Source organism: Vidua chalybeata, chromosome 2 (genome assembly GCF_026979565.1).
Source record: "Vidua chalybeata isolate OUT-0048 chromosome 2, bVidCha1 merged haplotype, whole genome shotgun sequence".
NCBI classification, from domain to species: Eukaryota; Metazoa; Chordata; class Aves; order Passeriformes; family Viduidae; genus Vidua; species Vidua chalybeata.
In genome coordinates, this window is record NC_071531.1 from 95952085 (window position 1) to 95974955 (window position 22871).

General features: G+C 37.9%; 1 protein-coding gene across 1 annotated transcript in view; it reads right to left on the reverse strand.

Annotated features, from left to right (window-relative positions):
- TRPC4 (transient receptor potential cation channel subfamily C member 4) overlaps nucleotides 1–22871 on the reverse strand; it is a 131227-nt gene that overhangs the window by 82224 nt on the left and 26132 nt on the right. The window lies entirely within an intron of this gene.

Below are 22871 nucleotides of genomic sequence, written 5' to 3' on the forward strand. Positions count from 1 at the left end.
ACAAATTATATGATACAACATAGTTTACCACCAGAAGTGTTGCTCCACTTCATCCTAAATTTCTTCATTCAGTTCTGCAAGGACTTAAAGAACACAGTTGCCTGTCTCAAACACTGTAAAGTCCACAGAAAGACTTTGCCATGGGAAAGCACAGAAGGGAGCAACAGGATGACAACCGCCCCAGGTCTGACAGAGGAGAGATCTGGTTAGCACATCCTGCTAGGTGCATCCGGACAAAAAATTCCCACTGCAGCAAACTATGTAGAGAAGCAACTGCTCATACACATATCACTGGTCAAACAAAGATCACCCCAAGTTATGGGAAAGATGGTATCTGCCACCACCAATGATCACCAAAGCCTCTCTCTACCCCTCAAATATGCCTCTGTGGATAACTTGAACCTGGGCTGTAAGATAAACCACTCCTGCAGGGACTTGAGATAAGTTAAAGGTGGTGCTATTGTCCAAGTGCTGTCTCAGACCTAGGGGGGAGGTTAACAAAGCCTGGGGAGAAGAATGGATCACTGATAATGGACATAAAGAATGTAGAATTTATGGGCCACAAGGAAAGGCAATTCAAAAACTGTGCTGAAATCAACTCCAACTGGGTAAAAGGTAATTCCAATCGAGAGATCTTCTCTGACATCCTATGTGTTGCTTGATGATTGTGTGTGGACAACTAAATACAGCTTTTACATCTTTCTAGTGCTGCTCAAATACCCTGACTTATCTGTGGCAGGCACAGACTGCACAGTTCAGTGGTGAGCTTCCCTACTAAGATTTTGATTCAATCTCATATGCTATTACAAAAACATTCACATAAAATGTTTTTCCAACCAGAGCTTACTAACTTATAAATCAAAACTCAGAACCTAAAAGGAAAAACAAATCCATAGGAGATAAAGTTCCAAGGACTGGTAGGTAATAGTCACAGTCTTAATTCTGAACTACTCAGTTCTAAACTAGAATTAATATGGAAATATAGCAGATATAAAACAATGCTAAAGTCTTACTTATAGTAAAGCATATCATGTCTGTGCTTTTATTCTGTATACTGTATTAGAGGACTATGCAAAAAATATTCCTTCTAACAAAATTATTTTCTCTTGGTTCTATCTTCCACCTGGGGAAAAAAAAAAAAACAAGGAAAAAGAAAAGGGAAAAGGGGAAAGAGGGAAGAGAAAGAAATTCACCTCAAAAAACAAGGTCCACAAAAAATATTTCCCTCTGCTGTTCAATTGGAGATTGAACACCTTATTAAAGAAAGAACTACAGCTTCTTGTCATTTTCTTAGCTGATAATGCAAGCTGCATTAACCCACTGTCTTTTCCTCCACTTTCTTCAGTCATTAAAACAAAATCTCTGTTGAGATTGTACAGCAAGCTATCATACATATTTTTATTATTGTGAGGTTCTCATTCATCAAAAAAGACACTTAACATAGTGAGGAACATAGTAATTAATCTGCTCCCCCTTTTCTTAAGCAGTGCAGTGAGAGATATGTACAAAGGCTGCTACTGAGTTGTTTTCTTTGTTTTCCAGAGCAGATCAACACGGCTTGACATGGGCAAGGTAAAGAAGACATATGAGAAAGAACTCCCTTCCACATCCATATACAGGAGCTGAGGAATCGTCATCCTTTGCAAGATGTTTCCCAGTTCTCCCTACAGGATTTTATCAGTCTACAGTCTGGGCTACTAGAGGTTGCCCAGTCTGTGGATTATGTTCTGTTAATCTCACTCTAAGTAAAATAAAGTTCATATCCATTGCACAATTTTGTACCCCTGGAACAGATACCACACTGTTAATGCACTGTATTTTATCACTTTCCTTTTCTTTCTTTTGTTTCAAAACTGCAAGTTCAATTCAAGGAAGTGAAAATTTTTGTGTTCAGATCCAAATTAAGAAACACAAATATGGTTCACAAGGAGGTATCTGCAAGAAAGGTAGACTGCTGTATTCCATGGACAGCCACAGACACTTTGAGTTTCATACCCATGCTCCCAAACTCAAGCAGATTGGGTGCTGGATGTGGAAGGGCATCCTGCCTGACTCCAGCTGCCACCTGACAAAGACTTAGGTTTTAACACAGGTTCTATTTCATATCTGTCAGGCAGATGTCAAGTTAACCCACAACAATGTACACACATTATTCAGTTTTTTACTATTTACAGAGCTTCCCAAGACCCCTGAAGAAAACTGAGGGACTGCAACTAGAGGGTTAATACTAAAGGCTTCTCTCTCTTGAAAGCACATGAATAAAAAGATCATTGTCTCCACATTTATTGTGAGGAAAACCATGCATTAACTTGTATCAATGAAACTGGGCATCAGAGATGTTTATTGCAGAAGAAGAGTACAGTCACCTACAGATGGGATCTATCATGATTTTATGAGAATGATTTGGGGGTTTCTTGTTCCTTTGTTTTTATTTTAAGTCTGATGAAGATATTTTGTTGCTTCACTGTAAGCCATAAGGAAAATACTTGTTGGAACCTTTTTTGTTTACCTTTTCGCTGTCCCCCACTAATCTCTCTGTTGCCTGCACCAATTCCTGAAAATAATTACCCATAAATAAATACTCTTAACATGCAATTAGAAACTAGAGGCTGATTGATGGTACAGTACAGTCTTGGAAGGTGATATAAACATCAAAGATAATGGTTCCATGGGTGCTTACAAAAAAACCCTGTTTATTTTATCTACAGGTAGATATTATTGTGTAACAACTGTTACTGTGCTATCACATGTAAATATGTCATGCATATGACATTTACATGGAGCTGTAAGACCTAAAACAAGCCAGCAGCAGTACAGAAGTCTCCAATTGCTTTGAATGTCTCTGCAGGAAGAAGTCTAAAGAAAAAAGAGGTCAAATACACAGGGCCAGTGTGAGAAGAATGAAAGAAACAAATTATGGTATGAACTTATGAAAAGCGTAATTATAATTTCTACAGAGTCCATATACTTGACATATAATAAAAATACTTCAGAGAAGAAATGAAGACAAAATAACTTTATATGGTGCTTCCTGTCATGCCATGGAAATATCAGCAGCACCTGAATAGCAGAAATAGATTAAAAAAAGGAAATCATAATACTTTCACAGAAAAGTGATTCTTATGAGAAAACATTTTTTTCTTAACAGGCAGTGTTGTTTGCACCTGCTAGAGACCACTATTTCAAATTATATGGGACTGTTTCTTTCATATGTTGTTTTTCAGGGAGGAACGGTAACATTCCATCTTCTTTGCAAACCTTTACCATTTCCACACTATCATTATTTAATAATTGCATATGTCTTAAGAAAAGCTGATGTTATCAATTTTGATAATCCTAAATAAATAATTGGATTCTTTTTTTCTGCTGCTGTATCATTGTGTATATGTACAGATACATGCATATTATAATCACAGGGATACAGATATTTCCCCATCAAAGCTCAAGAAAAACTGTAATCAGATTTCCTTGGCATGTATTCAACCATATTTGCTTCCTCTACATATATGATCATATCCTTCCTATTTTCCAGGGGACCCTGACTTGCATTTCCCTTGCTTGATGGCCCCCTACCCCAAAACAGTCATAGCCAGGCGCGAGAGGAAAACTGGAGTGAGCCACCAGCAGGCACCAAGGGCCTTGGTGACAAGCCACTTGTCACTGCTCACAGACGTACTGCAAACCTTCCAGAAACACAGAGAGACCCCAGTGAGGACACATCTTCTTCAGCAGATGGGCAGCGGGAGGGATACGGATATGCTTCTTAGTATCCACATGTGCAAAATCTGAAATCCTCACTAATACAAAGGTTCTAAATACACTTTATTTCCAACACTGACCACTGTTAGACTTACTATAGCATCATAGTATAGATAGATAGATAGATAGATAGATAGATAGATATAGCATTATCCTATATAGTTTCTTCTCTATTATCAAAAGTATACTTCTGATTTTGCTCATGAGTTTGTTTTGCAGTCTATTTGCATAAAAAAAAAAAAAAAAAAAAGTGAAACTTCACAAGTAACTATGGCATCACCCTGCTCAGAACCAGAACATTTATGACAAGTGAATAATGTGCTGATTTCCCTGTGATCTTCTGACACTATTTTATATGCATTTTTCATGGCAAAGGAAAGTTTCTGACATTTTCAAGGTTCATGAAAGTATGAAATTTTTCTTTCTAAAATAGATCTGTGACATACCAGCTTTAATCTGACACAGAACGCTATATGATACACAGTAAAAATGATGTTCAAAGAGAATTTTGGAAAATAAGACTAGCTCTGATAAATCCCAGCCCAAATGAAACAAAGTTCCTTCGCTGTCAGTCACCAGAACAAACTGTTTCATTTCAACAAGAACAAAAGAAATGCAGATAAGCCTTTGATTTCTGAATCCAGCATTAGTCCAGATACTGCCTTATAACCAAATGCCTAGACAGTAACTTGAACATGCTCTAGCACTGGGGTTAACTGGATAGGTTGTGTCCATAGTGTTGAACATACTTCATCCCAAAACAGGACAGCTGAATGAGAACTGTCTTCTGGGAATAATTTGGGGTTCATGCTAACTCCTACACTATGCCTGGAAAGTGTCTAGGAAGATGTAATTGTATTGAGCCAGGAATTGGGTTGATTCCAGGGACTGCTCAAACAACTTCAGCTGCAGGTGATGGAGTTTCACTGATGATGCCTGCCTTCTAGCACTGTTTATTTTACAACTGCTATAGCTGGCAATACAGTATGTGGGGTCCTCACCTGAAAGTAATTTTTCATTGTTAGAACTACAGTCAGTTTCAGATTTGAAAGCTAACAATAGCAAAAGTAGCAATTTAAAATTTAAAATTTAACACTGATTCACACATGCAGGATGTCAACTGAATAACTCAGTATGGTGTACGTTCCCTATAAGGTTGTTAATTTGGAAACGAGCTAAACCTCTTGGTTTTGCTCTGGTTTAAAATGCCCTATAATCAAAGTTTCAGTAAAGCAAAGAACTTGACCTAGTATACAGCTGTAGTGGATGACAGGAAGCAGGCTGCCATGTCATTTGCTTACAGGTGTTCTGGATTCACAGTCAGGAAGGCAAGACATCAGCTACAAAGAACAACTTTGAGCATCCAAGGTACAATGGTTATATGGTGGATTAAACACCACCAGCATTTTATATCAGCATCTTAAGAGATCAAGACCGAGGAAAGTCTGAGTCTGAGATGCTGAATGCGTAAATCTTTGATGAGGTGACACAGATTACTTTTATTTTTTTTTTGTAAAAGACAGGATGCAATTTTATAGGGGGGGTTTGGGGGGGGTTTAAAGCATGGTGCTTCATATATAGCATAAAGATGGTCTGTAAGTTTACAAATAGGAAACTTCTACCTTCTACCTTTAGTTACACCAAATCTTAGTTGAGAATGACAGATTCTTATAACAGTGACCTTTAAAGTCTACAAGACTACTATCAGACTGGAGTTTGAGAAATATCAAAATATAAATAAAAGACCATTGACAGACATTAGAAATTATTACCAGATCTTAAAGGGGTAGGATGATTTGGGGTCAAGCATACAATATTGCAAATCTGCATATTTTTAAAAAAAGAGATACTCAAAAACTCAGTTCTTCAAATGCACCTAAAACTGAGCTTAATTTCATTTACCTTATGGGCAAAAATTTGATAGGTTGCCAATGAGAAAAAAAAAAGAGCATCATTAGGTCACAGAAGTATCATTAGATGACAATATTAAATTAGTTCCTCTTCCCAGTTTATTTAAATGAGAAAAAGGCACTCTTCATAAAAATACAAGATGCATGGTTACCTCTTGCTGATGGGTAGCAGTATGCAAATGTCCTCAGGAATCCGTGGGAATGACCTTGAAGCTTGAACTATTTGTTCTTGCCCAGAGGGAAATAGTGATGTGTTTAAACTTGCTACCAGAGCAAAGGAGAGAAAGACTGCTTTCCACTGACTGACATGAACTTGTTCTTTGAAATGATGGAGCATAAATGATGCGATTCCAGCCTACATGCAGTAGGCAGTCAGTTTAGGGTGGGAAGGACAGGGAAGGCAATAACACAGATAATGATCTTAATGAGTGACTGCAACATGCAGTTGAGTCGACCTTCCTGTCTCCTTGGCTGGTGTTATTCTCCTGGGTAAATTCAAGGAACTCTCCAAAATAGTTTTCAAGATAAAAGTACTTCAGTGTCATCTGGCTACACAGAAGGCCGCCTTCCAGCATTTGCAACAGTAGCACTGACCTAATGCTCTGTGGATGTGATCCTGCAGCAGCCACACAGCATGGCAACATTTCTCAGGGGACATGGAGAGTCGACTATCCCTGCTCATGGAAAGGGTGGGTAGTCTTTCTCCAAATGAGAAGAGGATGGGAGACAAAACCTGTACACAATCTGCTGAGAAAAGGGTTGGGCAGAAAGGGTCTGACTGAGCAAGTTCACTTGAGGAGAAAAGGAGAGAGGATGCAGATTAGGTTGGGAAATACAGGAAAGGAGCATTATTTGTGGGAATTATACTGCAAGTAGCAGTGACTTTTCTAAGTTTCAGGGTATGTTTTCACACAGAACCACATGTCTTCCCATGCTTCCTATGATGAAGTACTAGGCAGCATGCACTTTGGCCAGAAAAGGGAGAGTTTGGGCAGACTGCCCAAATACTTTTAGTAAAGACTTGCTAATAAAAACACTCCTCTGTGGGTCCGTTTTCAGATGTACAAGCTAAGCCAGCCTGAGGATAGGTTAAAACACTTTTCAAGTATTTAGGGCCAATAGAGAGCCAGCTGTGAAGAGATTTGTGTTCATACATATATCATCACATGAGCATTTTAGTACTGGCTGCTGCCCTCAGAGTGGTATGTGTATTTTGTGGGGAGTCTTGAAAGAGACTGAACTTAAAAAAAACCCAAAAGCTGCCAATAAATAAAGACTAGTTAGGGAAAACTGTTCAAGTTTTGGAATTTATTGGCCTTTTTCCACCCACATCCTTAGTGGTTCTGCCCTCACACTGCTTAGAGACACTTGAGTTGGTGCATTTTAATAAGTTTACAAAAAGACTTCATGAAAATAAAATGAGGAAAATTTATTACCTAAGCTCACCTACCATAATAATCCAAAAAATCAAGTAAAAAGAATTATAATGTTCAATTAAACTGAAATCAAGCTGACATCAAAGCAAATAATTTAAACTCAATTGCAAAGAATGTTCCACAATTTAGTTAGTTAGATAACACAAAATGTAGTTATACAAGTCTATAAGATCATCACCTATTGGTAATAAACCCCAATGAAAGAATTTAATTGAAATCAGTCAAATGTATAATTTGGTTGGTTAACTTGTCTAACAGTGAAACCTATTTACTATCTGGACCAAAGCCTGACAAAAATAATGTTGTTTTTTTTTTTCCTAAAGAAGTTGTACACTTATATGATGACTAACCCCTTCCTGCCCTTGTAGCAATAAAGACTTCAAAGTGACAAGCCCTATTTGCCAGAAGTCATAAAATGACAGATTCATGTCACTCAGGACCTTTAAATGTATAGCACAGAACATGCCCTAATGAATAACTTGACAAGATATTATGTAAGGCTTCTAAAATCCAGAGTAACAGTTCTTTCCAGAAATTTGCCTGCATGTCCAAATTGTCATTTATAAATATGCCCAAACAACAATTCAGGATTAAAAGTCTCCTCCTAAATTGCAACAGGAGTGAAAAATAAAAATAGTAACAATATGAGAATTCTCATTGCTAGGGAGTGATGGCACCAGAAAGCTGTCATGTGGATTCCCTGGCTGACAAAAACGTGTCTATTACAGTGCTCTGTCGATCTGTGACCCAGCAGCAATTACATGAGATTAGTAATAGCTCAAATACTTCGAGCACCCTTCAGGAAGTTTGTATATTCTTGTGTGGGAGAATGTCAAAAGAAGGTACATCACTGCATTACAACACAAAAACTTTAAAAATAGATCACCTGAAAATCTGAACAACAAATCTATCTCCTCAACACTTCCTTATGAACTGTTTTCTGAAGTATTATATAATGTCTCTTCTCCTCAAAAATGAATCCTCTCCCAAGCATATATTATTTCAGCATCTTATTCACAGAAAAAAATACATTTGACTGATAAGAAAATAGGAAATAATTGATACAGAAAACTTTCACCATGAAAAATGAATCTTGCCAATACTTCCAACTTGCAGAAGATTAATTCTGTACTCTTTTAGACAAGGTTTTTACTCATCTACTTTAAAAAGTAATCATCCAGATTTATGTCTGAAAACAGTGAGTAAACAACTTCATTTTGAAGCACCTGTGTTATGCTTTCTTCATCTTAAGCCGGAGGGTACAAACTCATCTAAACACAAGCTAGCCTGACTTGGATTCTCATTGTAGGAATAGCTCCTTGTCAAGACAACCAAATAAAAGCTGAAGAAAACAGCAAGCAACATTAACATTTCAGGAAAATCACAGCTGATTATCAGAAACCCTTTGAAACAATATTTTAACTGTCAAGAAGCTCAGATGTTATGAGAGATTCACAAACTTAAGGATTACTATAAATACCTCATCTGAACTCTGACATAAGACAGGTTGAGGGAAAATCAGCATGGCTTCCTAGTCCTGAAAAACCTGAACTGGAAAAGGCTTTCTGAGCCACCAAATCTAGCCTCTCACACAGGCAACTTCCACCAAAAATCTGACTCTGTAAAAATCAGCCTCCCTGTCAGAAGTAGCTGGGATCCCCCTGCTTGACCCACTGCTTCTGTGAGTGGTGGTGGACAGAGACTCATTTCTCCAGCATGACAATTGTGTCAGTCCTAAATAATGTTCAGCTGTTAAGGACTGCTGACAGGATTATCTTTCTTCCAGCATAGTTGGAGAAAAAGCTATCCCTCTTTAGACTTCAATTGGCCAGGCTGCACAAATATGTCTCCTTTACAACTCCAGCCTATTCCTTGCACATTGGTGCCGCCTGAAACACCCCAGGATGCCCTATCAGTCCCCAGTTGCTCTCCTGAAAAGGCACAGGTCCCCTGTAGCTCTTATGTCACTCTCCAAACCCCTGGTACCCTCAGGCATTTAACTAGAAATAGGTGTCGCCAAGCGGTCAGCTGAACTGAACCTTCAGACTCCTTCTGTGTTTGCACTACTCCTTTGCCACACCACTTTTTCTGAGTGACCAAGGTGTACTTGTTACTCCAATATAAACCTTCCTGCCTTGTATGATTTCAATAATTCTCTATCTCATGCTTGGATATTTTACCTGATTAAGTTCCAGACCTACAATCACCTTGTTCAAGACTACATCATAATGATCAATCTTTAATCTGCTGATAACCCATGTTCTTTTCTTCTTCAGCTGTTTTCAGTAAAAAAAAAATCTGGTAAAAGGAAAAAAAAAGCCTTTTTAAAAATATTCTGTAAATGTTCATGTAATTTGCACTTTTAGCTAGATTACAATAACCTTTTGTATTCTGCTTCCTGCAATAGTGGAATAACTGGTCTCAAGGGCAAAGCAAAAGAAAGCTGATAATGCATGTACCTAATTCTGCAATGATGCATATATATAAGAACTTCTCTTCTTCCAGTAATCATCTTCCTCCCCAGAGCTTGAGCTTTAGTCAGTTTTGTCTACTTAGATGTATCACACAGGTCTCTGCCTCAGTTTGTTAGTAGTCAATAAGTCTTTGACTCCATGACCCCTTATAGTAAAGAATGTCAGATATTCCCTGTGAACATCATGAACTTTCTATTTGAAAATTTTGTTCTAAATATAAAAAAAACCCTGACCTGAAAATAACACATTGCATTTGGTCAAAACCAAATGAATACAAATGTACAAAGGAAGACAGACCCTACCCTGATTAAAAATATCAGGATTATCTCCTGATATGCAGGTGCCTGTCACTATTGTAAGCCAGATACAGCAATAATGCCATTTATTACTGAAATAATGCAGATTATGAGTCAAATTTATTTTGGAAAGATTTCCCTTTGCAGGAAATTTATTTCTTACTCTAATACCCTTCTAAGTAAGAATACAAATACTGGCACATCAGGGAGTGCACATGAGTTGTGGCACATGTTTCCTTTCAGATGCTGTGCTATAACAATATCTCAAACCATTCCTGGCCAATAGAAATCTCATTGAATATATTGAGATATTAAAGAAGATCACAGATATTCTAGGGGTATATATGTACAATTCACTAAGGAAGTATATATGTACAATTCAGTAGGGAAGTAATACCTACTTTTCCTTGAAACTGGTTTTCTGTGAGATGAAACTGACCCTGAGCTACACAAAGAAGTTGAGCTTCAAATAGATACGTGGAAGCTGTTAACATTATTCCTCACTGTGCAGGTGTATCCTACACTCTCTGCGATCCCCAGCATGCTGACACTGCAGTTACACACTGAGTGTAGGGATTTCTTTCAAACTCAGCTGCTAGTGATGGAACTTCCATTTGCAATTCTGTTTTTTCTTCCAAAGATGAGAGTATATACAAAGCTGAACATAACCCCATAACCAAAGCTAAAAACCAGCTGCTAGTAACAAGGCCGTGTACTTCTAGTAACCAATGTTGATGTTCTGGTTTGAAAGAAATTATTTTATTGGCTCTATGCATCTACTACAGTATCATTGCAAAATACGCTGTTTAAAATACTAATTTTCAGTCTAAAATTACTCGTAGTTGATACTCTAGCAGATGCACAGAATAAAAAACAATGCTGGAAATCTAATGATGACTCTGTTAGAAATTCCATGCACAGGAGATGCATTAATTATACTAAGCAACAGGTTATTCTGGCCTGACAGTAACATCTTTTCTGAAAGAACAGCCTAACACACATTCTTAGAGCAACATCCCCTCCAGCCATTGCTTCCCTGCCATGGAAGTGGTGTCCTCAGCAGGGACCTCCACTGGTCCCTGTGGGCCGTGCTGCCCCCCAGGGCTCAGAACCCCTGCCAGGCCACCCACAGCCAGCTCTGCTGGACATTGCTCGCTGCTGAAGTGGGTTAGTGCCCTGATGTTCTGGGTACTACAAACACCAGCAGTTTCTATTCAAGGAAATCTAAAATTATGGCATTCTTTCCATTGGGAGTTATAGCTTCAGACATGCAATAACCCTTAACAAATAATCAGGAACTGTTAACATAATACCATCCATCATAAAAAGAGTTGGTACTATTTTACTGGTGCTCCGAGAAGAAAAATCAGACAAACAATTGAAAATAATTCCATTTAAAATTAATTTTTGTGAATAGAGAGAAGCATCCTTTTAGGAATGATTAAGAATCAAAATATTCAAAGTGATTTTTTTCTTACAGCAGCAAAATCTTCAGACTGTCAGATATCAGGGATAGAATGCTACTGAAACATGGATCCCTCAGTTCTCTACACTCACTCTTTGGAACAAGGGGGAAAATTAAATTGCCATTGGTACATAATGTGCTTGAGTGCTCACTTACCACTGGTTGTGCAAGGAGAAGCTGACTGGGGTTTTAATATTGTTCACAGTAACAATTCTCATGGCAAAACAAGCTATTTGTTTTCCAGAGGTAGAACTGTTTCTAGACTAATCACACTCATTTGCTTAAATAGTAAGACAAATGGGACTAATTCAAGGGTAGTATAATTTAGACATTGCCTTCACAGAGTAGTTCCAAAGCTCATTGCACAGTGGAATGTCAGTGAGAACTTAATCAATCTAATTGTCTTAAAACATAAGGTCAACCTCAAGGTAGAAATACCAGCTGTTAATAAAACTCCTGTTCTCAGAAATAATTACTCAGTTTGACTGAACAAGAGATCTGGATCCTGCATTTTACAGACACCAATAAGAGAGAAAAATGTCCACCATTTTTAGCAGTGGCTTAATAACTTATGGGACCTGGCTAGAAAAGAGATAGACAGTGGATCATGCAACAGAATTTACCATATTTCCATAGAAATATAGTAAATAACAAAGAATTGAGAACTACATCCAGTGGCAGTGGACCCTAAAAGTATACTCTCATTTATTCCTGAAAAGCAACCAACTGTTTGGATGAGAGCTATGTCAAAGTGCTGTATATATTTCACAATCATTTACTGGCAAGTTTTTGGCAAGTTTTTGCTTTAGGCAGTCTCATGTCCTTAGACTACTTCTTTCAGGAGAATAAAACTGTGGGTGGGATTCAGTTCAGGGTTAAGACACCTACGTTAAATGTCTAAATGTAGATATTGGCATTTGAGATAAGTCCCCAAACTCCCTCTGTTGCCAGTGGATAACCAGGATGGGATTAGTTTTCTAAACAGAAAATGACCTTTCAGATATCCTACATGTCTGAGACATCCTTGGGAACTGGCCAAATAGAAAATACCTTTCCTTGTCCACAGGTAGAATCCAAGAAGGCTGCCATATCAGATGTCACTAGACACATACATTTTAGCCAACTTTATCACAGCTTTAGTCAGTAAAAGTAGCAGCACTTGCCAAGTGATATGACTCGCCTTAGGGATTGACACACCAGTCAGCTCCAACAGGCCACAGATTGTTTTCTTACCCAGCACACTTATGGACACCTGCATGAATACCCTGTAAGGGCATTGATGCAAATCCCACATGGTGAGTATAATTCAGTTGCCTGAATATAATCTGTAGGGCCACAAGATGATACATTGATGCTACAGATATGATCTGGGTCAGGTGAAAGTCATGACAGGCAGGGAACCTGCTGCCTCTAGGGCAGCTATCATCGGCCAGGTTACGCACTAGGAGGAGCCCAGGAGCACACTGAATTTAAATGTCTGCTGGGGAAGGAGAATGCACACCATCTGCTTTAAGGCAGCTGCAGCACCAGGGGTGTTGCTGTCAAACTGCTCCCTAGCTGTGCAGTCTATAGAAAAGCAATGCACAGGGGCAGAGAGACTGAAAGGAGCATGTCTCTTCTTCCCGTGGTGTCAGAGGGTCAGCAAAAACTGAGACTTCAAGGCTGCTGGCAACATCTGGCAATGGATGGGAGATGTCTGTGCAGCTTTGCCTCATTGCATGAGTGGAGTTTGCCATGCAGTTTTTGCTACTAATAGAAAAATCAAGAATGTCTCCCATTAAATCAATATCTGAAGAAAAAATGAAGATATAATACATTAGCAGCCATCATTTGGCACAGATGAGGCCGTTGCAGGCACTGCTCCATTTTTGGGACAATCAAAGTTTTGCCTTGACACAAAGTGCTAACAGGCAACCAGGTGTTATCATCCCACAGTTTGATACCCTGTTACTCCACATTTGAGCAAACGTCAGAGCCCTTCTGGGCTGCCATCTGCTTATTTCTAATCTATGATATTTGGCTCACTACTTGCCCCACTTGAAATATATATTGTTAGGGTTAAATCAGGGTTGCCAAGATTTCCCAATAATTTTCATAGATACATGATTATCATATCACATTAGAAAGGCAAAACAGCACAGAATATAAATGATGGACACATATGCATGTATTTCAACGCTAGGAGAGAATGTTTCACAGTCCAACACACTTCACTATTCAAAATGCTCTCCAGATATTTTGCTGGTATTTCACTTTGCTATCTCACACCACATTACTTCTAATTATACTCAACCCTGACCCAATTAAGCAAATTTTGCTAACAGCCTGCTTATTGACAACCACTCATCCAAGTTGTTTTCATCTATGACATCTATCAACTAGAAAGATTTGGGATGAACTGGCTATGTATTTGCCTTTTGCTATGGGACAATGGGCAAAGCTTTCTACTGCAGTCACAACTTCTTGCTGTCACATTTTCAGGTATGACAGCGTCAGATGGCTTCAATATCATATCTCATCCCTGAAGCAAGTCTTTATCCTAACCTTTTCCTTCATATTCTTCAACCAACTTATTTTATCCACACCTCTCCTCCAAAAAAGTAAAAAAAAGCTGAACCCCCTTTCCCCCCTAGAAAACCTGCCCAACCAAACCAGACTAAACAAAAAATAGGAAGTATAAAGGAAATTAAGCCAGCTTTCTTGAGAACACTGTTAATAGGCTATCTGCAAAGCTTCAGTTTGTGTCAGGTGAGAAGGTAGAAGTGAGGAATTGAATTGGCTGGTGACCAGCTCTACTTCTACAAGTCCAGTCTGATTTGATGAGAGCAGATGAGTGACTGCTAAAATAGCTAATCTCTGCCACATTGCTTTTAACTGTGCAAAGCCAGGCTGATCAAGAGCAACCACCAAAGAGGAAGCAGGAGCAGGTGTACCTGTTCCTGTGTGACATGAGCCCTGCTGTCTCAGCTATATTCAGAAAACCACCTGCTACCATACAGATCTGCATGTGACAAAACCAACGCATAAGGAAGGCACCAATCTGCTTATTGAGACTTGCTTTGTGCTCCTCAAAAGCATGTGCAAAGCCTGAGTGGGTCGTGACAGTGCACTGGAGCTTGAGCATTATTTTTTCATGCTGTCATTCCTATAGGAATAGACACCCTAAGACTGCATCTGCCTCAGCAAATATCACAGTGCAGTAGGAGCAGAGGTCCTTGCTGAGAACCCTGTATTTCAGGTGATTTAGCTCAGATGAGCTCTATCCTGGTCCAGCAAGCTGAGCATTAGCAGCTAGAGTGTGGCAAGAACACACCTGGAATCAATGATCTGTCTTTGGATCCTGTAGAGGAATTCAGTCCACAGGCTCCAGGCCTCTCTGCAGTGCCAAACAAAGCTTGGTAGGACAGGGAAAAGTAGGAGGGGAAAATAACTTAAGAGGGTACTTTGATGTTATGATACCAGACTAATGTAGATGTAACTGCAATAATTCAATCCCTTGTTTTCAGTTTAGAAACTTTTGTGCTGACATAAATTGCCCTGATCATTAAATACCTAAGAAAGCTCCCCCTAGGCCATTGGTATTTGACAGAATTGCAGTTATTTCTAAGGGTCCTGGTGGCCAGTATATGAAGTTCATTTTTTTTAAGATGCACCTAACTTAATCAAGGGAAGGGTTCAGTTGCCTATATGACAGCATGATCTTTAGTGCATGACTAAGTTCTCTCTGTGTTGAGTCCCTCCCAACGCAAACTGTTCTATGATTCTATGATTTAAACTCCACTTCTCTGTGAAAAGACTGTTGCCCCCAATCTACCCCCCTACCCTTCTTCACAGATCTAGAGGAAATTGTTCTCCTTCAACTAAGACACTGCCTTCTTCTTGAAAGTAAAAATATTAGAATCCACTTTCAGGAAAATTAACTTGGATAATTGCTTTCAAACCAGAAAGACATGTTATTCTTGATGTTCATAAAATGGTTCAGTGTTCAGAGAATTTGGTCAAATTTTGAACAAAGTACTCTGAGACATATATTCTAATCCCAGTGCTCTTCTGAAACATAATACTTTTCAGTATTCCTTCTGAATTTTGCCATTGAAAAAGAATTTCAAAATTGACTACAATAGGGAAAAGGGACAAGAGCATGATGACAAAGACTAGTGCTTAGAGCACTTGCCTGAAAGAGTCAGTGCTCAATTCTGCATTCAGGAATGGCTAGAAATAAAGTCTCAAGACATAAAATAGAAACTTTCTGGTACACCTCTTACCAAACACAAAGTTAGAATCATAACAGAGGACTATAATGAGAGTATGCTCAAATTTATTACATAATCTACAAATTGAGAATATGAACTGAAAATTACAAAATAATTTTTACCCTATTAACTTTTTGATTATCATTTGCCATAGTAAAATGTTGTTCTGCCAGTGGATAATGTTAATTTTGAACATGCATTGAAAAGAATTTAGACTTATGCTTTCTATGCATTCTATAGTACAGATCAAGTAAGCAGAATATGATAATTAAAAAAAAGAATAGTCAATTCTATTTTGGATGCCACTATAGACTTTAAAAATTATAGGTCTTAAACTCTATCCATGATTTGTACTGACCTCAACAAGTCAAGAGTGATTTGTCTCCAGCTACTTTTATTTTTTTCCCCTTCTTGATTGAAAACAAACCTCTGCGGCTGTTTTTCTAATTTTGTAACAGTAATATATAATGGACCAACCAGTGTAGAATGCTATGGGCTTTTTAACCACTCTTCAGAAATCCTGCAAGTCAACCTTGATAGTGAAATATTGCTTCATATGGCAGGACAAAACAAAGTGATTCTATACTTATAAATATATTTAGAGAAGACTCCTAGGAACAATAATGGAGGAATTTCCAATTGCTTATGTTCATCTGCAAGTCAGAACCACCTCTGTCATCTAGGAAATTGTGAGAGTTCCTGAATTAATTACCATGTGGCCTTTTTAGAAGCAAATCTGCTTAACTGTTACTGCTATGCTGAGTATGAATAAAAGTGCTTTGTATATTCTTTTTCTTAAGACAGTGTTCTCTACACACCACCCACAAATGCCTAAATAGAGCTACACTGTATTTTGAGACTATTTCTGATTATTACTAAAAGAAATCTAAAAGAAGCTCCTCACATGAGAGAGAGCTTTGTTCTTCTCAAATCTTTGCTTTAGGAGACATGGAAATATTCTAAATTGTAAGGATCATTTGGACCAAACACATTTTCATCATGGATGTTTCCTCTGAAAATACCTTCATAGGACTTGGATCTTCTACTTGCATATTTTACAAAATGCAGGTGGATAGAAATTAAGATGTCAGATAAAGGGGATCTGAGATATTTCCTGCTGCTTAAACAAACTTCAAAGTGAATCCAGTTATGACTTTTTTAAATAGTTGGACTTTTGCAGAATAATCAAATTCCAAGGACTATTTGATTCAATATAGAGTTAAAGGGAAAAGGCTGTCAAGTTGCACTAAGTTAATGCACTACAAATAATTACCATGCCCATCATCTCTCTCTATTTCGAACAAATCAGTTGCCAAGTAGAAAGTTCTAAGCTTTTGTCAGCTAACTGGTAAATAGCTCCAACTCCTCCACCCCAAGCTTATAAATCAAAAAAAAAAGTTGCTAAAATAAGATGTTCTGAATTGCAATTTCCACCGTGGTCTAGCCAACAAATAAAACATATCTCCTTACTTACATAATTGATTTTGTTGGAATACCTAGAAGGTAACACCTGGAAACAAAGCAACCATGGTGGCTGTTGTACAAGATACTTTGGAATGTAATAAAAGATGTAAGGAAAAGTAAATGGAACTACAAGTGCCCTGTATCACACACTTTGCCAGAAACATACTTGGAAAAAAGCTGAGACTTTTTTCTGTACTCTTGCTGCTCTCTGGCCATTAATTCACAGTCAAGTGTATCCAGGGCCACCGAGTTCAAGAGCATAACCAACTTATTGGTTAACATATTTCAAATGGAGTGAGAGGACACAGGCAAAGGAAAAAATCTAATCATGAAAAGATGACAGTGCAATGAGTATCAGTAAGTTTGAAAGTGAAATGCATGAGGAAGATATTAAAGTGACTAATGCCAGTAGCTTCTCAGGACCAACATAAAATCAGGCAATTGTAAAAGCTTCCCATGTCCTGATACTATGTCTTCACTTGCACCAAGACAAACAGTCAGTTTCATCTTTGCCCACGACAGTGAGATCATCATTTCTAACTGGCATGTAAACTGTTGTGGAGGAATTCCTCCCACCTAAGTTTAGTTGTCTAAATTTAGTTGTCCACAGTAGTCTTAGTTAAATTTAGTTGATTAACTAAGGGGAGTCCTTTATAGTCAGTGTGATGAAGCAGGCTGCTACAGATTCCTCATATGTATATTTTAGATACTTTCTTTAGGATCAGATTAATTCCTCCTGGAGACTGTGGGCTATAAGGGAGGTTGACTGTGATTTGTTTGGATTTAGATATGTGTAAATGAATTAGAATGACTTTTAGTATGTCATCCAGAAAATGGTTTTAGCCTACAAATTCTTTCTATGTGGGAGACATGAGTTATGAAAGGAAGCAGGAGACAATTTAATCATGTATTAAACGGTATGTGGATAGATAGTAATTTAGATCTGTAGTACACATATTTACAGATTTAGAGTTGTTTTGCACAATGGAATTAATATTAACCTTTATAACAACTTCAACAATTATATTTGTAAAATTAAAAGTGTGGCATGCCCACTTTTTACATTTGATAAATTATTTGTAACTTAAAACTTAATTAAAATAGATCTTAATTTAATTCATCTTTTAAAGTAGTTACTCTGAAGCTTGACAAATTTTATCAGTTTTGTGAGACTGTAATATAGTTTCTTCAAGAAAACTTTCTTTTTACCTTCATCCATTATAAAATGAATTTATATTAACAACTTTGAGTGAAAACCCTGTAGCCATTTACGTTATGATTCTGGAAACTTATTTTTCCCTTTCTTGTTAGGTGAACATTATGTCCTTGGTACAACATGTAACTTAAAATTACATCATCACCATATGACAATGTCAGGCGCATTGGAGAACTCAGATCTAAAAGGGTACAATTCTTGGATTTTCATTCATGCCACTGTGAAGGTCAGATGTTGATGTTTTGAGTTGGTTAAGGACCGTGGAATGTTTTGCTTCTCAGCTTAGAATATTCTTCCCAAGCAGCCGCAGGGTTTGTTCCTGGGCCTAAATCAAGACTCAAAACATTCCACAACCCTTTGCCTTATAAACTGAAACATCAGTGTCTGCCCCACATACCACCCCTCCAGAAAGAGGGCACAGGGGATGAAACATCATCACAAGTATCATTATTTAGGAAGAGCTACCTTCCACCACCACAGAACTTGTAAATAATTAATTAAATTTTAAACCCCCATACTTTTATTAATAGGGTTTTCAGCTGGCCCAGCTTAGAAAGAGCAAATTCCAGATGTCAGGTTCTGTAAATTTTGCTTTTATTTTTGCAAATAATTTGGCCATGAGAGCGGCCAGAAAGCAGGATCCTCCAGACTTTCTGCTGCATCGAGTATGCACTACAGTTATTAAAACCTGGTAGAGAGAAACTCTAATTTACAACCTTTAATTTCACATTATTTCATACAGTTTGTCCAGAACACCTATCTTATTGGAGACAGAAGAAATAAGTTGTTACTAGAAACAAATACTTCACTAGTATTTCTACCACCATTTCCTATTTTTAACAATTATATTTATCATTAGGCTTTGTACCTGATTGTTGCTTATGTTCAGAACTATTTCTTTTCTATTTTTGGATCTGATCCTTCAGCACTAAACATTTCATTCCCACACAACTGCCTTAAAGAGACAGTAAGAACACATAGGAAACTAAAAAAAAATAAATGTTTAGAGACAGCTAACCTTGTAGCATGTACACAAAGCATAGCTGCCATGTAACAGAACCTCAACACCTCTAATATATTACAGCTTCTTCCTTGGGGATCCGAAAAAAGACCATGGTCAACCACGTGACAAGTGTATCCTTGACAATAAGCTGTGAAAACAGCTGCTTAGTACTTAGTCCACTGCATATTTCCTGATTGGTTTTAAGCATAGAAAGCTCTTCCACAGACAGCCAATTCATTGTGAGAAACATCTACCTGTATTACAGCAGGACAACATCACCATTGATTTTATGATGAAATTCTACTGAACAGCTAGTTTAAATTACAAGATAGCCAGTAATGGATTGAGATCATTGATCAGCAATAAGGATGAGACCAGACTGAGACAAAGGAAATGTGCTCATGTGGGAAGATGTCACTAATTCAGGACTGCAAGGGGTCAGAGAGTGATCCAGACCTTCAGAGAGAGGAATCACTACAGTAGCTTGGGAAGTTCAGATGCCAGCACCCAGGAACACCAGCTGCAGAAAGTTGGCAGAAAAAGGGTGTAATCCACTGCAGGCTGGAGAAAGTGTGGAGAAAGAAAGCCTTCACTACTGGGAAGGCAGAATACAATGGTTTAGGAGGAGAGCCCAGAACCATCACCAATTCCCTTCAGAAGATTGCACCCTGGACAAAATATGCTTCATAAAGAATGGGATGTGGGATAAGTCTCATGCATCAGAGAACTCCCCAAAATAACTCCAGTATCCCCCCACAATGATGTAATCTATGCCAACAAAAACACTTGTCTGTTGCCATAGCATTTTTAAAAGTATACTGTGTTTAAATTTACTGGTGAGTACAGCCTCTTTCATCCCTCTAAATGACCTAAGTATTTGAGGAAAATATTTGAAAGACATCTCTCCAAGGCTAAGCAAGAATGTGGAATGTGTGGATGGCTGAAGGCCTCTAATTAATTAAAGGTTTTCTTCCCTCTCTGCATCATGCCAAAATTCTTTACTTCTTGTCTTTATTTGATATTGTTGTGGGGCTTTTTTATGAATCAGTGACATTTACTCACTGACTGCACATTGTACATCATCTCCAAATGCTCCAGTTCTTATATACCACCTCTACTTCAACAGAAAAGAAGAAGAGGTTGGTAAAGTTACTGGGAAAACAATAACCTGAAAGCTAGATGATGTGGAAATATCTAATTAAAGTTGGACAATAATCTCTGCTTTGCTGATTTCCTTTGTATGAAAGAAGAGAAACCCAACAATTATGATCTTAAATAAATAACACTCCCTGTAGCCTTTCTGAATGAAGACACAGAAGTTGTGCTGGTAGACTAAGAGTGGATTCAGTCCTTCACTAATGTCAGGAAGCATCTATTGTCCTTGTGTTGGGTGGTGGGAATGCCAGCACACAGCAGTACAGCTCTTTCCCAGGGATCCTACCAGTGCCTATGTAGTATATGTAGATGTCATGGGAACAGTGTGTGGACACACATCTTCTCTCCTCTGTATTTTGGTCAGACTTATGTTTGCTGCTGGATTTATTCGCTGTTATGGAATCAAACACAACCTCCAGCTTGTGATATGAACATGTAGCTCCTCAGGGTGGAGCAGGATACAGCTGAGCTTGAAAAGAAATTGTGGAAATAAAGGATGATTATCAACACAGATTGCAGAGACCATAGCTGAGACACAGTGTTGTCAAATCTGCCAATAAAAATAAACTTCTTTCTTGGTAATTTTTTTCTCTCTTTTTCCTTCTTGGGCTTTGAAGACGGTGAAGGGCCTTGAGGTGAAGCTGAATGAGGAGTGGCTGAGGTCACTTGGTCTGTTCAGCCTGGAGGAGATTGAGGGGAGACCTCACTGCAGTTACAATTTCCTCATTAGGAGAAGAGGAGGGGCAGGCACCAACTTCTTCTCTGTAGTGACAGAGGAATGGCCTGAAGATGTGTCAGGAGAGGTTTAGGTTGTATATTAGAAAAAGATTTTTCACCCAGAGGGTGGCTGGGCACTGGAACAGGCTGCCCAGGGAAGTGGTCACAGCACCAGCCTGAGAGTTAAGAAGCGTTTGGACAATGCTCTTGGGCATATGAGGAAACGGGACTCTTGGGGATGGTCCTGTGGAGGGCCAGAATCTGGACTTTGATTATCTCAGTGAGACCCTTCCAACTCAGAATATTTTGTGATTCTATGATTCTTCATATTATTTCAAAGTTAAAGTTTCATTAGATAATTTGTTCTTACATTTCCCAGTGTAGCTACTTGTTCCACCTTGGTGTAGCTCCAGGCATGGAATATTGCTGCAGGCAGAGCTTTAGGAACTATTTAATTTAACCTCTCCAAGAGATGAGAGAGTGTATAACAGATAAATTGTACTACCTAATCTCTGCCATCTTACCCAGCACAGAAACAACCCAAGGAAATGTTCAAGAAAATAAAGCTAATGTGAACAGACTGCTGCCTAGGTACTTTCTTTCTCTCCTCCTCTCAGTACAGAAAACCTTCCACTCAGAGGCACAGAGCCCTGGGTATTCCATTTCCTTGAAAACTCATGCAAATTTAGAGCAATTTGCATTCAGTTGGACTCTCACTACTCTGTTTATCATTTCTATTATTTATCACAAATTAATTTTGCAGGAAAATTTAATAACATGGAAGGTCTGTGCCACAGTTAGCAACTTTGTTCCAGTTGCCCAGAAAGCCAGCCTGAAATACACAATACTTGAAATAGCTGGTGAGTCTGAGTGTATTACTTGGCCCATCTCTTCTTTGCAGACTTCCATACTTAACATGTTTTATGTCAATAATTCATAACTCAAATTACATTCAAAATCTGTCATCATATAAACAATTCAAACAGCTAATGAATGTGCCAATCATCTCCTACTAGATAAAGACTATTAAACAATGTGCTGCCAAAAAAAGAAAAGATGAAATCTGCATGGTGAAATACTAACAAAGCCTTTTAGTTTAGGGTCATTATTTAATGACATACTGAGGCTTTGCAAAGGATCAAAATGCCATTTTCCAATGGATTTCTCCATTTCAAAATTGCACTATGTTCCAAATGAGACTATTTAAATATTACTCAAGAAGATAAAATGCTGAGAGATGGAAGTGTGGGAAGAGAATACATTGATGACTCAAAAATTTTAAAAAAGAGTTACAATTTTGACATTAATAGTGCATTTAAATAATTTTAAAATGAAATAAAAAATCAAATAACTAAAATTTTCTGAGACATTGTTCCAAAGATAACTAAATTATTAATTCAGCATTCTGGTATAATAATCTCCCCCTGAAGCTTTAATCCAAAATAAAATTCTAATATCATTTTTTTCTGCTAAATGCTGGATGCAATTTGAATTTGTCTTATTTTTACTATCTCTTGATTTTATTAACTTTTATTTACACTGAATGAAAACTCAAGAATCTCATTAGCAGAAATGATTATGTTCACTATTTTTTTACTTTAGATTTCAGATGCAGTGAGGTAAACTTTTTTATCTCTTCAGTTCTAAGCACACAATATCAAATCTCTGGACACAGAACAAACTGTAATATCAACCACCTGAAAAAATGTGATCACTGAAGATG